Here is a 16336-nt window from a genome sequence, read left to right as displayed (position 1 = left end):
TCATTGGTTGCTATTCTTTGTGTATCCGCCAGGTGGCAGATATTCATGAATTGTAATGCGCATGCGCTTCAGTAATGTGTCGACTTGCAGGTGTTTAAAAAAAATACCACAGTGGTCCATTGTAAATTGGCCTTGGTACTGAAGAAGTTACAATAATGTATCAATTTAGGCTTTTCATATTAAAAAAATACATGCGCTGTGTGTCTTGTGTTTAATTGTTCTGAGAGTCCTGACATGAGTGCACCACCGCAGTCCGTGTTCCAAAAACCCGACAGAACGTACGCTTATTTAATATGGGCCGCGATTAATGCAACAGATGATAAGATGGCAACAGTTGTTCAAATGTATCAGTATTTTATCGAAAACTTTGACTTTTACAAATTTTCACCAGATGCTCATGTGTGGAAGCATGCAATAAGGAAAAGTTATGTATCGATCCGTGTTTTTTTCGTATCGATCCCGGTGTTATTGGAGGGTATTGGTGTGTATCACCGGATTTTTCCCGTATCTATGATCATGGAGACTTCAAAAGGCGAAAGGTCATGTTAAAACCAACTTAGAAACGTCAGTCGCTGGCAAGCAATGCGACTGCGCCAGCAACAGCGCCAGCATCCAATAACGGTCCGACCGTCAGTGAAAACCTGGTGACCGGCAACCCTTGCTGTCTGTCCTCGCCCGGATACCTGCAGCCTGAGCCGGATTTCGCGTACAGATTCCATCAAGCTTGCATGTACCAAAGCGATTTCCAACCTCATCAGCTGTCAACTACAGGTGTAGTAGGCCCGCTGTCACCTGTCAAATACGTGTATGATTGAGAATATGGGACTGGCAGTGGCTTGACGCCAGCTGATTGGCAAAGTCTGTGGTGAGTAAAGTTGCAGTATTTTATTCTGTTTTTGAAATATCAATATCAATGCACAGTCAAGCGATTCTCCTGTAAGCAATATCATTGGCTGAGCAGTAGATACAGGAGATGCGCATGCGCATTGGAACCTTCTTGAAACGCATATGCGTGTCATCACATCTACAGTAGGCTCATGTGAACAGGAGACGCCCCCCGAGAAAATTATTGGTGGGACTGACTGTGGGAACTTCTTTAGGGGACTTACTGACCATTACAGTAAAACTTGTACTTTTGTTTTTCCTCAGAAAAGAAAACTTTGTCATCTCATGTGGAAAACGGCAAATGGAGGGATTTCGATGAATAATATCGCTTTGTGTAACAATGCCTGCACATTTCTGAATCGGTTATAAAAAAAACACGTACCAAGTCTACAGTTTAGTGTCCGTTGTTATTGGTTAGGATAGAATACTGTAACTAAGAGCTTCATAGAAAACCTGAAACAGTATGCTGTTGTTTTCAGACCGTATACAATACTTTTTTATATATATATATACAGTGTTCGACAAATCACCCAAAAATCTACTCGCCCAACCAAAAAATCTACTCGCCACCTAGTCCCGCCCCCAACCCCGCCCCTAGTCCCGCCCCCAACCCCGCCCCTAGTCCCGCTTTAAAATAAAATATATAATTAAAATTAAAATATATTTAATAAATTCCTAGTCAGAACAACATTCGTTTTTGACAAATGTATTTAGTGTGTGTGTGTGTGTGTGTGTAAGTGTCGGATCTAGAAATAAAAGCCAGGTGTGGATGACTAGTTTCCTGAACCCCTTAACCAGTGTCTGGACGTCCCCGCTTCCCAATATCTAAAGCAGCAATCCCGCCTGGGATCTTACCTGATCCGCAGTCCCTCAATGTCCAGGTACCTCATTCCCGCAATGTTATAAGTTGGAGGGGGTGTGTTCCTTACCTGTCTTCTGGGTTAGAGGGGATTCCGATGTGTTCCGTGTGAAGCTTGAGTCAGATCTGGAAGAAAGCAGTATAGGTTATTTTGGTGTAGTATAGGACAGTTAAGATATATAGGGTAAATAAGATATCCAGATACAGAGAGGGGGAGAGAGAGGAAGAGAGAGAGGGGGAGAGAGAGGAAGAGAGAGAGAGAAAGAGAGAGAGAGAGAGGGGGAGAGAGAGAGAGAGAGAAGAGACAGAGGAGGGAGAGAGAAAGAGAAAAAAGAGACAGAAGAGGGAGAGAGAAAGAGAAAAAAGAGACAGAAGAGGGAGAGAGAAAGAGGAAAAAGAGACAGAGGAGGGAGAGAGAAAGAGGAAAAAGAGACAGAGGAGGGAGAGAGAAAGAGGAAAAAGAGACAGAGGAGGGAGAGAGAAAGAGGAAAAAGAGACAGAGGAGGGAGAGAGAAAGAGGAAAAAGAGACAGAGGAGGGAGAGAGAAAGAGGAAAAAGAGACAGAGGAGGGAGAGAGAAAGAGGAAAAAGAGACAGAGGAGGGAGAGAGAAAGAGGAAAAAGAGACAGAGGAGGGAGAGAGAAAGAGGAAAAAGAGACAGAGGAGGGAGAGAGAAAGAGGAAAAAGAGACAGAGGAGGGAGAGAGAAAGAGGAAAAAGAGACAGAGGAGGGAGAGAGAAAAAGAGACAGAGGAGGGAGAGAGAAAAAGAGACAGAGGAGGGAGAGAGAAAAAGAGACAGAGGAGGGAGAGAGAAAAAGAGACAGGAGAGAGAAGGAGACAGAGGGGGGAGAGAAAGAGAGGGGAGAGAAAGAGAGAGGGGAGAAAGAGACCAGAGAGAGGGGAGACGGGGGAGACCAGAGAGAGGGGAGACCAGAGAGGGGGGAGACGGGGGAGACCAGAGAGAGCGGAGACGGGGGAGACCAGAGAGAGGGGAGACGGGGGAGACCAGAGAGAGGGGGGAGACCAGAGAGTGGGGAGACGGGGGAGACCAGAGAGAGGGGAGACCAGAGAGAGGGGAGAGCAGAGAGAGGGGAGACCAGAGAGGGGGGAGACCAGAGAGAGGGGAGACCAGAGAGGGGGAGACCAGAGAGAGGGGAGACGGGGGAGACCAGAGAGAGGGGAGACGGGGGGAGACCAGAGAGAGGGGAGATGGGGGGAGACCAGAGAGAGGGGGGCAGGGGTGACTGACTGACCGGGGCAGGGGTGACTGACTGACCGGGGCAGGGGTGACTGACTGACCGGGGCAGGGGTGACTGACTGACCGGGGCAGGGGTGACTGACTGACCGGGGCAGGGGTGACTGACTGACCGGGGCAGGGGTGACTGACTGACCGGGGCAGGGGTGACTGACTGACCGGGGCAGGGGTGACTGACTGATTGGGGGGGGGGGGAGGTACCTCTGGTGTCACACCTACTCCCATACACACATACACATTCTCCTATATATATACATACACACACACACACACACACACATACATACACACTCCCACATACATACACACACTCCCACATACATACACACACTCCCACATACATACACACTCCCACATATATACACACACTCCCACATACATACACACACTCCCACATACATACACACACTCCCACGTACATACACACACTCCCACATACATACACACACTCCCACATACATACACACACTCCCACATACATACACACACTCCCACACACATACACACACACACACATATACACACACACACACACACACACACACACATATATACACACCTATATACACACACAGGCCGCGACCAGCACCACCACGCTCCCCCGCCCATCTCCTGCTCCGCTCCCACATGAGGGGGCTTCCCCCGCTCCCATCACCCGGCGCGCTCTCTGACGCGGGACCGGGGGGAAGCAGGGACATGAGGGGGCATCCCCCGCTCCCATCACCCGGCGCGCTCTCTGACGCGGGACCGGGGGGAAGCGGGGACATGAGGGGGCATCCCCCGCTCCCATCACCCGGAGCGCTCTCTGACGCGGGACCGGGGGGAAGCGGGGGGGAAGCAGGGACATGAGGGGCACCCCCCGCTCCCATCACCCGGGGCGCTTGCTGACGCGGGACCGGGGGGAAGCGGGGGGGAAAGCGGGGACATGAGGGGCATCCCCCGCTCCCATCACCCGGGGCGCTTGCTGACACGGGATTGGGGGGAAGCGGGGGGGGAAGCGGGGACATCCCCCGCTCACATCACCCGGCGAGCTCTCTGACACGGGACCGGGGGGAACCGGGGACATGAGGGGGCATCCCCCGCTCCCATCACCCGCCGCGCTCTCTGACACGGGACCGGGGGGGAAGCAGGGGGGGGGGAACGGGGACATGAGGGGGCATCCCCCGCTCCCATCACCATAAATGCGGGCAGCAGGAGCACCGGGGAGGGGAGGGAGGTGGAGGAAGGCACAGATAATACTTACTGTGTCCTCCATCCTCCATGGGAAAAAAATGGCCGCTCGTTGGGGGCTGGCTCATATAGAGCCTGGCCGCGCGCCCACAAAGCCTGGGAGCGCGCGCCAATCATCTGTCAGGTAGGGGGAGTTTTTTTTTTTTCTTCAGCCAGCGCGAGCAGGGAAATTTCAGCGCGAGCAGGGAAAATTTAAAAAACAAAACACGTGTGCTGCTTGGGCCAATAGTTACTCGCCCGGGGGTTAAATCCACCCGCCCCGGGCGAGTAAATGTATAGGATTGTCGAACACTGTATATATATATATATATATATATATATATATTGTGACAAACAGCTTACTCCGGGGCTCCGCCGCTTGTCCGGGACGGTTAGAACACGGTCTTTTAGGGTAGGTTAAAATGAGGAGGCGTCACGTACTGTTCCTTTAAACAGGCTGGGCCTGGTTTATTCAGTCCCGGCACTGAGACTGCCACAGTGCATACAACAAAACACATCAAAACAAAAGCTGCTCACCTGAGCGATAACTTAACTTAGATTTCCCTACACTGGCGACACACTTTATTCGAGCTTGGCTAGTCCCACGAATTCGGGTATACCCGGGTGTATTGAGGTTTGTGACTGTTTTCTGCCCGAGTGCATTGAGGTATTTTCCAAGCAGGGATTGAAGCATTTTATTCCCGCTGGCTGCAATACTGCACAGTATATATATATATATACTGCATTACAATTCATGAATTTATGCCATCTGGTAGACACGCGAAGCATTGCAGCCTATTAAATCCTAATCATTATCATTTAACAGATCAGCCGCCCGTCAGCCAGGCATGAACCCAGGCTGGGAAGGCAAACGCAACGGGGCTTGTCAGAGGTGAGGAGCGGCGCATTCCAGGTATCTGCCAGGTACATACTGGGTATTTGCTCGAATAAAGTGTGTCGGTGCAGTAACTCAGGGTGGAAGTGGCTTTTCCACTTTCCAACAACAAAACAAGGTACTTTTGCAGACTTAGCCAAATGAACAGAACGATTGAACCTGTGTGGGGAAGAGGCTTCTCCCCACTGTGTTCAGCAGCCTTCCAGGCTCTGGAGAAGAGACAAGAGCAACCAGGAAATCAGTCTTACATACCTGATTTCTAATTAGCATGACAGGTGACAGAAATCAGGCAGCCAGACAAACTCTGGTCTGGATCTCTCATCCCTCAGTTCCAGCGCTTGCCAAACTGTGGGATGGAGTGCATGTATTATAAGGCTGCACTCCCAGGCCAGACAGGATAGAAACTGTTCAGTATCCTGGGAGCCCTATATATGGAATTTATTACCATCCCCTGGTTTCTGTCACATATCCTCCCCCCCAGCTCAGACCCCGAGGGATGAGCGACCATGGATATTAGGGAGTGCATCCTTGACAACCCGTCAGCATTGCCATGTTTGTGCCCTGACCTGTGTTCCACAGAAAATTTAAAGGGTTGTAGGCTTAGGAACCACCTGGTCACTCTAGCATTCTTCTCCCTCTTTTGACACATCCAGGTAAGGGGTGCATGATCTGTGACCAACCGGAATTTTCTCCCCAACAGGTAGTATTTGAGCGTCTCTACAGCCCACTTTATTGCGAGACACTCTTTCTCTACTATGGAGTAATTCTTCTCCTGGGGATTTAGTTTCCTACTTAAATAAAGGATGGGGTGTTCCTCACCTTGAGACTCCTGGGAGAGTACTGCCCCCAGCCCTACCTCAGATGCGTCGGTTTGGACTACGAACTCTTTGGAGAAGTCAGGTGTGACCAACACTGGTTGGGCACAGAGAGCTTCTTTCAGGCTTCTAAAGGCCTGTTCGGTTTCGGGGGACCACTTTACCATAAGCGGTCCTCTTGCTTTTGTGAGGTCGGTTAGTGGGGTTGCCTTAGTTGCAAAATTGGGAATAAACCTTCTATAGTACCCAATTAACCCCAAAAAGGTCCTTACTTGTTTTTTTGTAACTGGCCTTGGCCAACCTTGTATCGCCTCCACTTTGAGTGTTTGGGGTTTGAGTAAACCTCTGCCAATAGAATACCCCAGATACTTGGCCTCCTCCAGACCAATGGTGCATTTAGCGGGGTTAGCAGTTAGTCCAGCAGACCGAACTGCGTCGAGCACAGCTTGGACCTTTGGAAGGTGGGATTGCCAATCTTCACTATGGATTACCACATCATCCAGGTAGGCAGCAGCATACCGAGCATGTGGTTTTAAAATTTTATCCATCATTCTTTGGAATGTGGCGGGAGCTCCATGTAAGCCAAAAGGCAGCACCCTATACTGAAAGAGGCCATCTGGGGTTGAGAAGGCTGTCTTTTCTTTTGCCCTTTCTGTGAGGGGAACCTGCCAGTACCCTTTTGTTAGGTCTAGGGTTGTGAGATATCGGGCTTTGCCCAGTCTCTTTACAAGTTCATCTACCCTGGGCATAGGATAAGTATCAAATTTTGACACCGCGTTTAGTTTCCGGTAGTCATTACAAAACCTTGTTGTACCATCTGGCTTTGGGACTAAGACTATAGGGCTGTTCCACCCACTTTGGGATTCCTCAATTACGCCTAGTTTTAGCATTTTTTTAACCTCTAAACTTATAGCCTCTCTTTTGGCCTCTGGGATTCGGTACGGTTTAAGGTTAACTCGGACCCCCGGTTCAGAGACTAGGTCATGTTCAATTACGCTAGTTCTACCTGGCTGTGTAGAGAAGATTTCTTTGTTTCTTCTCACTAAATTCTGAACCTCTTGTTTCTGATGAACGGACAGGGTTTCAGCTATGCTAACCTCTGGGTCAGTTTCTTGACTCTCTGACGGACCTGGGGTTACTAGGGTTGACAAGACTTCTCTATCTTTCCAGGGCTTGAGTAGGTTTATATGGTAAATTTGCTCAGGTTTCCTCCTACCTGGCTGTCTTACCTTATAATTTACTTCTCCCACTCTTTCCAAGACCTCATATGGCCCATGCCATTTAGCAAGGAATTTACTTTCCACGGTGGGAACCAGAACTAGTACCCTATCACCTGGAAAAAAAATTCTGACCCTAGCACCCTTATTATACGTATTCCTCTGTGCTTCTTGAGCTTTCTCCATGTGTTCCCTCACTATGGGTAGGACTGCAGCAATGCGGTCCTGCATCTGGGCAACATGCTCTATTACACTTCTGTAAGGGGTAACCTCGTGTTCCCAAGTCTCTTTGGCTATATCCAGTAAGCCCCTTGGGTGTCGGCCATACAATAGTTCAAACGGGGAGAAGCCTGTGGATGATTGGGGAACTTCCCTAATGGCAAATAACAGGTACGGTAACAAACAATCCCAGTTTTTCCCATCTTTATCGACCGCCCGGCGTAACATGCTCTTTAAGGTTTTATTGAACCTTTCCACTAAACCATCTGTTTGTGGATGATAGACTGAGGTTCTGAGATGCTTGATTTTTAGGAGTTTACATAACTCTTTTGTTACTTGGGACATAAATGGTGTTCCCTGGTCAGATAGAATCTCTTTAGGAATTCCAACCCGGGAAAACAGAACTACCAACTCTTTTGCTATGTTTTTGGCAGAGGTGCTACGTAGGGGAACTGCCTCCGGATATCGGGTAGCATAATCTAATATTACCAATATATGCTGATGTCCCATAGCAGACTTTATTAGGGGTCCTACTAGATCCATAGCAATCCGGTCAAATGGTACCTCTATTATGGGAAGGGGTACCAATGGGCTGCGGTACGCCTTGAACGGGGCGGTGATCTGACATGCTGGGCATGAGGAACAATAATTCGTAATTTCTGCCAGAACCCCAGGCCAATAGAAGCTTCGGAGAACCTTTTCCTTTGTCTTTTCCACCCCTAGGTGTCCCCCCAATGGATGACTATGTGCGAGGTGTAATACTACGTTACGTAATGTCCGTGGTACCAACAATTGTTTAGTTGTAACTGATTTCCTTTTATCAACCCGATATACTAGGTCGTTCTCTACCTCGAAGTAGGGGTAAGCAAGTGACCTATCTGGTTGGCCAGGAGTACTATTCAGGTCCCGTATATTTCCCCTTGCTACCGCTAACGTGGGGTCCTCCCACTGGGCCTTCTTAAAACTCCCAGGACTGACCTCTAGGTCAGCGAGGGTCTTATCCGGTTCTGGGGTGGTAAGTGTCTGATCAACATCTTGATTTGGGGTATTCCCTACCAAAGTAGTGATGGGGAAGGGAATTTTACAGCACTCCTCCTTTTCCCCCTTCTTATTTGGGCCCTCGTCAACCTCCATTTCTGAAAACGGGAAAGGATTTATTTCTTCTAATACTTCGTTATGGTCCGCTATTGAACTCTGGGCGCTATTCTGAGCGGGGGACCACATTTTTAGAAAATGGGGAAAGTCGGTCCCTATTAACACATCATGTGCCAGTTTGGGTACAATACCCACCTTGAAATCTAAAGAACCAAACTCTGTTTCAAAAAAAACATCAACAGTGGAATATTCATGATTATCCCCATGTATACAACAAATTGCCATTCTTTGTGAACTGTTTCCCTGTTTCTTCTTAATGGGCAAGAGGTATTCGGACACTAGTGTGACCATGCTCCCAGAGTCCAGAAGTGCCCGAACCCTCTTACCATTAACCTTTACAAATGCCCACAGATGGTTATTCAAGGGGTCCTCTGGGCTAGGGCGCATACATTGGGACAACAGCGAATAAGGTTCCACGCTGTTGCATTGCATGGGCTCATCATTTAGTGGGCAGATTTTTGCTGTGTGGCCCCTCTCATGACAATTTACACATTTAGGTACATAGTCTGTGTCCCACTTAGAGCCTTTTCCCGGCTCCCCATGTTGGCTATTGCCCTTAGTGTGCGAACCACTGTTGCTGGTTTGTATTAGTCTCTTGCTGGGCTATTAACAGCTGTCGCTGGGTTTCACTCGCCTGTTGCTGAGCTTCATTCGCGTCTTTCTGGACAGCGACATTGCGTACCAGCGCACTCACCACGTCTTCCATCTTGTTTGGAGAGAGAGAAAAAAAAAACTTTAACCCCCAGACCTTTTAGTGTTCTGCCCGCATTCTCCACCATATGTGACAAACAGCTTACTCCGGGGCTCCGCCGCTTGTCCGGGACGGTTAGAACACGGTCTTTTAGGGTAGGTTAAAATGAGGAGGCGTCACGTACTGTTCCTTTAAACAGGCTGGGCCTGGTTTATTCAGTCCCAGGCACTGAGACTGCCACAGTGCATACAACAAAACACATCAAAACAAAAGCTGCTCACCTGAGCGATAACTTAACTTAGATTTCCCTAACTCAGGGTGGAAGTGGCTTTTCCACTTTCCAACAACAAAACAAGGTACTTTTGCAGACTTAGCCAAATGAACAGAACGATTGAACCTGTGTGGGGAAGAGGCTTCTCCCCACTGTGTTCAGCAGCCTTCCAGGCTCTGGAGAAGAGACAAGAGCAACCAGGAAATCAGTCTTACATACCTGATTTCTAATTAGCATGACAGGTGACAGAAATCAGGCAGCCAGACAAACTCTGGTCTGGATCTCTCATCCCTCAGTTCCAGCGCTTGCCAAACTGTGGGATGGAGTGCATGTATTATAAGGCTGCACTCCCAGGCCAGACAGGATAGAAACTGTTCAGTATCCTGGGAGCCCTATATATGGAATTTATTACCATCCCCTGGTTTCTGTCACAATATATATATATATATATATATATATATATATATTGCATATTAAACCCGAAAAATAAAAAGTATGCATTTATTCTACATGTATTTCAGTACATACTGTATGTGTATTCTATACCCGTACATCATGTATTGTTTTAATACTCTTGTGATGTACAGTACTGAGCATGCCTACAGTATACAGTATGCCTGGACAGTACTGTATGTTCTAGAAACACTGTATTTTTTTACAGTATAAAAGGAGACAATGGAACAATTTAAAACAAATCAACATTTTCTTTTATCGGTGGAGTAAGTACAAAAACATTTATTTACAAATACAATTTAAAAACATTTGAAGTGTACAGCAATTCAAAACATGAACAGGTGTATGGTTTACTGCTAGTGAAAACATTTAGATAAAGTACAGAAAGTCATAACATTTAGTAGGATGGTGTACAGAACAGTCAGTCAGGCCTGCACAACTCCAGTCCTCGAGGGCCGCAAACAGGCCCGGTTTTATCCTGAAAACCGGGCCTGTTTGCGGCCCTCGAGGACTGGAATTGTGCAGGTCTTGTGTAAGTAAAAACATTTATTTATTAATACAAGTTAAAAGACGAAACAAGTCAAAAAATAAACAGTTGAAGTCACGCAAATTCGATCCCCACCAGATTGTCCTTCCAGGGCCGATGCCTTGTATGCTGCAAAATGCCATAAATGGAGTCTGGAACGATTTTCATTAAAGGATCTGTAATTGAAAAATAGCACCGCAATTCCTCCACAATAGTCCTCCTTAAATTTCAGGAAGCGCCCTTTTTTCGTGATTTCCTTCGTAGTTTACATTTTTGGCCCACTCGCAGTACACCAAGTAGGACACGTGGTGGTTAAAAATTAACATGGCATACTTGTGGTGTAAACCAGCACTCATCACCCTATACTTCTCCCTGAGTGCCGGTGGCAGCTCGCGCAGGATGATGTCGGGCACCGTATGGATACAAGCGTATGTAGGTTGGATTCTGGGAGCGTGTGTGCTTCTGAGAGTGGGTGTGCTTGTGGCGGTGGGCGAGGGTAGGTTGTCTGGGAGGAAGCTTTTCTCCTGTCTTGGTCGCCGTGTTGTCTCCTGGCGTGGTCTTGACGGGGTTGTCATGTTATCCTCCTCTTCAACGGCAGAGTTGTCTAAGCGTAATGGAGAAAGTGACCCGTGGGTTTCTGGGAGAGCGGCGGCAGCGTCGTGGACAAGTAGTGGAGAAGATGGGCTGTAGATTTTAGGGAGAGCAGCAGCAGAGACGTCGAAGCGTAATCGAGGAAGTGGCCTGCGGGTTCGATGGGTTGGCTGCCATTTGTTTTGCCTTGAGTGTACATCACCGAATTGCTTCTTGATATAATAAGGCTTACGTGTATTAAAACCCTTAGCCTTTGGGGTCAGCAGAAGGTTTTCTTTATTAGCCTTAGCCTGTCGCTTTGGCCTCGGCTTAGAAACGGCTCCTGCCTTTCGCTTTTTGTGTGTGATAGGCACGGCAGAGGCGAGTGGCTTCTTGCGTCCGTAGAATCGGGGTTGATCCATAGAAGCAGATGGCACAATGCAGTATCTGGACAAGGGCAAGTTCAGATACAGATCATCGAGTGATGGGCTATGCAAAGTGTGCAACCATTTATGCATGGCGACGAGGTACAGGTGTTAAAAGTGGGCGTACTCTAATGTGAGTCATTAACTTATAAATACACCATCCATTTTGTGGATTCACTGCACATTGAATACACATCGACTAAACATCGAATATACATTCTTGTGCTTGTATTTCTTTCTACTCGCTGCTATGCCTGTTAAAAAGATTTCAAAGGATCTCAGCATGAGAATTAAGGAGATGTACACGAGCGGACAACGAATTGCAGATATCCAACGCTGGTTAGCTGCTTCTGCTATCATGCACACGGAAAAACCAAACAACGCACGAGGATACCGACGGTAACTAATGCGCAAGTATATTTATATAACTATATTATACAGTATATCTATTGTTATTTATATTGCTGCATATTAATGTAACTATATAGTTTAGATCTATCTAATTTTACAGTTATTTCGGTATATTTATATAACGACAGTATATAATACAGTATATCTATTATTGTTTATATTGCTGCATCTATAATTGTTTACTTACCGGATTGTTGTTTTTCTGTACACTAGGGAGACAACTCTTCTGGTCGACAAAATAAGTGAAGAGAATGATGAGAAGAGTGCCTTAAGGCTCAAATACACTCTCCTGCAAGATCACAATCTCTCTGTATCCGAGACCAGCATAAAGAAGATGAGACGCAGAATTGGATGGAAATATGGACGTGTGAGGTTAGTACTGGACAGTACAGGAGGTTAAAGTGTTGTTTAAGAAACTGTACTGTACCTCTAAAATTATTCCTTGTCATTACAGAGCGTACCTTTATGATAAGGGACGTTAACAAGATCAAGGGATTGGTCCAGGCTCAGGCATGGATCGACAGTGGAGAAACTTTCTAGGATTGCATCGTCACTGGCGCGTCTACTGTATCGCTGGAGAGATTTGCCACCTTTGCATTCCACAAAAAAGGTCGCATATCTATGAAGCCGCGTCCAAAACACCCAGTGAAGATGCATGTGTGGGGTGCCATCTCTAGGCGTGGACCAGGATGCATTGTCATCGCACAGTGTCGCAGTCAATAGCTACAGCACCAATTGAATATGGTAATATCAAGATGGTTTAGGCAGGCACACACGTTGAGAAAAAAAAATTTGGTCATTCACTCTTGAACTTTGCAAGCAAGCAGTGGTGAAGTTATAGACGCATGCGCAGTAATCATCAGCTAGCGAGCAGGAATGTGATTGAAACCAGAAAGACACACATTCAAAGGAATGGTGTGGGAGAGGTGTACTGTACTGTAGATAAGATAAGAAGTTGAAATACTGCAGTGCAGTAAATTAGCCTGTGTGTGTGCGGGGGCGAGCGAGGGGAGAGCGCTGTATATGCCGAAATGTGATACTGTTACAGTACACGCCTATGCGTTTAAACAATGTTCAAATGAGACATACAGCACTGCACATGCATGTATAAATATGCAAATTTACAATTACTGCGCGCACACACGCAGATTGTGTACTGACGTAGGTTGAACTGCTAAAGTATTAGACTTCCAAGACAGCTCGCGAACGCCCCCCTGAGTTTTTAGACGATATCGCAGTATTGCAGACAGCGATAATAAAATGCTAATATTACCAGCGCTAAAATACCGGAGTATATTCCGGGGGGGGAAAAAAACTGCCTCTGCCCGTGCTTATCAGAGTTGCGCCGCCACGGCCGCATGAGGGAGCCGCCACTGTATCGAAGGGGAACTTTTTTTTTTTTTGAAAGGCAGCTTGAACTGCTGCTTTAAATTTAACCTAGCGGCGAGAAAACATGAAATCTCTTGGAGTACAGGACTTCCTTGAAAAGGATGAAATCACCATTTAACCCTTTTTGGGTGCCCTTTTGATGTAGCTGCTATGTCACCGCGTCTGGCCCCATGATGTAATAGCTACGTCATAGTAATCCTGCAGGTTTTCCTAGGGGAGATGTCATTCTGTGCTCCTGTGCAGGGCAGGACGGATCTATCACTACGTGGGATAGAAGGGAGGGGGTCTCCCCATTTGTTCTGTCATCAGTGAGGGATTGATCATGTGACCCCTCCGTCACTCAAGGGGTTAAAATAACTTTTACTTATTTTTGTATTGTGAAAGAAATCCTTTTGTGTATTTCTCCAGGAACATTTATGTGTTTGACAATGAGGGCATTATAATTACTTTTTCTATGGAAATGTTATGTTTTTTTGTTTGCTAAACGTTTTTTTTAACTTGACAATTGGCTACATTTAACCTGTTAAATATGCCATTGTTGTTGGTTCACGTTCTTCCTAGGAGGGACTGCCCCTTTAAATACCCTTTTCCTACTCTGCTTCAGTTTAAATAAATCCTGAGATTACAAACCCATAAGAGTTTGTACAATTAGCCTTTTCTCCTTGCTAGCTATCCTAAGCGCTCCTTTTCCTCTCACCCCACACAAGTCTTAGGAATGCAGGGCCACACTTTTCAAAGCCTTATTTAACCAGAGGCAGCTGTTGACATTATGGATAACTTTGGTTGCTGTCACCTACACTTCTTTACGTAGACTACTGGGCAGCTAATGCCAAATCTATATTCTCCAGACTATTACTCTGTGACAATTACCATCACTTACTGTCTTTCCAATTTCTTGCAAAACCTCCTGAAACTACTGAAGAAACAACTATTAATTGCTTGTCAAATTATTTCCCCTATATCCCCTCAGGAGAAGAGTTACCCATCTCACATGGTTTCTCTTACTCTGTTTCTATTGCTGTTTGTGTTCTGTATCCCCCTTCCTCCCACACCCTTTATTTGCCTCCCAGGTACTGATCTGCAGGGGGTTATTTTTCCTTATCCACGTTGCCTCCTCTGTTTACCAAACACTAGATTCACTAAAGTGCAATAGCCTCAATTGCACTTTAACATCCACTCACGTTAATGGCAATGAGCATGTGATCACAGCAGCTCTTTGCATCTTTCCCCTCACTCCTGTCTTCTCCTCACAGCCTTGTTCAGCACCGTTGCTGCCCGTATGTCGCCTTACACGGCCTGAGGAGTATGGCGGGAGAGGGTTAACCAGGCCAATAATAAAGGTATTATGCCCGGCTGGTTAACCCTAATCCCTGTTGGGACTGAAGGGGTTAAAATGTATTGTCCCCATAATATCATGTTTTCACCTTAACTATCTTTATTGTCCCTGTTTTGCAGCTCTAAAGCTAGCTGCAGTTAAAATGAATGAATGAAAATGTGCTAACTGTATTTGAATTAAAGTAATAAGAAAGTAGTCACTGGTGTGACACAAACACACACACTCCATTATCTTGTGTTCACCTCAAAAACTGTAGGGGAGAAAAAAAAGACGAATCAAATTGACAACTTGCATCTTTTTTTCAGCTCTTCTTTTATTAAATAGGCATTATTTTGAGACCTCACTAACTGTCCCAATTTTAGGTTTGTAAATTGTGCGAGAAACGACAAAGAACAGAACCTTGTGGCGTTCCAGTACCACGGGAAAATCTACTACAGAACCTGCACAGACCTTCCCCCACACATACAGCTCCTGGTCTGGTATGGAGATGAATATGGGAAAGAGTTTGGTATCATGAGGGCACGCTGTGGAAAAGTAACGCGCCAGCACAAGGTAATCAGGAATATGTGTGTTGTGTGGTTTTTACCTCTCTATTGTCTTATTACTGATGTTAAATTGCAAATAGTGATAGATCTGCATACACCATTACGGGTCAACTAGAACTTAATATCACTAAACCTGATTTGAGCCAAAGGGCCGGATACATCAAGCTGCGGGAACCAAAAATACCGTATTACCGCCCATAAAAAAAAGTGCCATTTTATTATTGTGCAATGAATCAGCGTTGCAGCTCCAAAAATAAAGCACTTTTTTCAGACCTGTTAAAAGCATCGGATCTGATAAAAACCAGGCATAATACCAAATTTTCAAGTAAAAACTGACATACATCAAGTTCCGATATTTATCGGAACAGGACAAATGGCAGAAATACCGCAAATATTTTATCACCTACTCCAGGTGACGTCATCAAAAGGGAGTGAAGCCAGCCAATCAGAAAGGCTTAGCTGTTATAGGGTGCCAGTATCCCTCTGGTTTTTTTTAAATACTCCAATCACGTGGGCCGTGACGCGGGAAAAGGTAAACATGGCTTCCGGGATACTGGCGCCCCATTACGGGGCCTGTAACTCGGGAAGTAGGGGTCCCTGTACAAGAAATCAATGCGGTTCAGCTCTGGAGACCCCCTGCTACAATACTGTAATATTAAAATGAAATAAACCCCCCGCGATCGCGTGTTAGAGGCGTGCAGGTAGAGTAAAAGACAAAAAGAACAGCGCAAAACGCAATAGTGAAGTATTTAAGTACAAATTATATTTGTGAAAAATTGGTGAGTATTAGCCGTACATTTAGGCAGAAGAATAAAAGCATATCTGTGCAAACATCAGCACAATGTTACCACAATGGAAAGCCTCTGGATGGAATGGTGTAGACCTCTGGTGCAGCAGCTGTCTTCTGGAAAGTCACAGTGATATCTCTCACTTATCCTGGACCCCTGCAAGTGGCAGCTGCAGCCCTTGAGCTGTTCAGAGTTCCCCCACTGGTAGTGGCATCTGCTGGGCTCGTGGCATGAAAATGTCAGTTCAAACAGGCTTGGTTTGCTGTCCTTGGGACACAGTGATGCCTAAGGACTCTCCTCTCACTGCACACACCGCGCGGACCACGTGGGATCTTCTTCCGGCGCTCGCGCACATCCGTGTCGTCACGGATGACGCGCGATGTTGATTTCAATGGAGACAGTCCAAAAATGAAAGCACAGTA

At 46.5% G+C, this 16336-nt stretch overlaps 1 protein-coding gene across 3 annotated transcripts in view; it reads left to right on the top strand.

Annotated features, from left to right (window-relative positions):
* LOC142466805 (uncharacterized) overlaps positions 1-16336 on the top strand; it is a 58278-nt gene that overhangs the window by 24146 nt on the left and 17796 nt on the right. For 2 of the 3 annotated variants that reach the window (XM_075572258.1, XM_075572259.1), the window contains exon 2: positions 14944-15133. The gene's annotated coding sequence lies outside the window, so the exon portion shown is untranslated. Of the gene's footprint in view, positions 1-391; positions 866-1149; positions 1401-14943; positions 15134-16336 lie in introns of those variants that run through there. The other variant, XR_012788226.1, reaches the window with a different exon arrangement.

The sequence above is a fragment of the Ascaphus truei genome, chromosome 15, assembly GCF_040206685.1.
Source record: "Ascaphus truei isolate aAscTru1 chromosome 15, aAscTru1.hap1, whole genome shotgun sequence".
Lineage (NCBI taxonomy): Eukaryota > Metazoa > Chordata > Amphibia > Anura > Ascaphidae > Ascaphus > Ascaphus truei.
The sequence above is the reverse complement of the archived record's forward strand: the minus strand, read 5'-3'. Positions and strand labels throughout refer to the sequence as shown.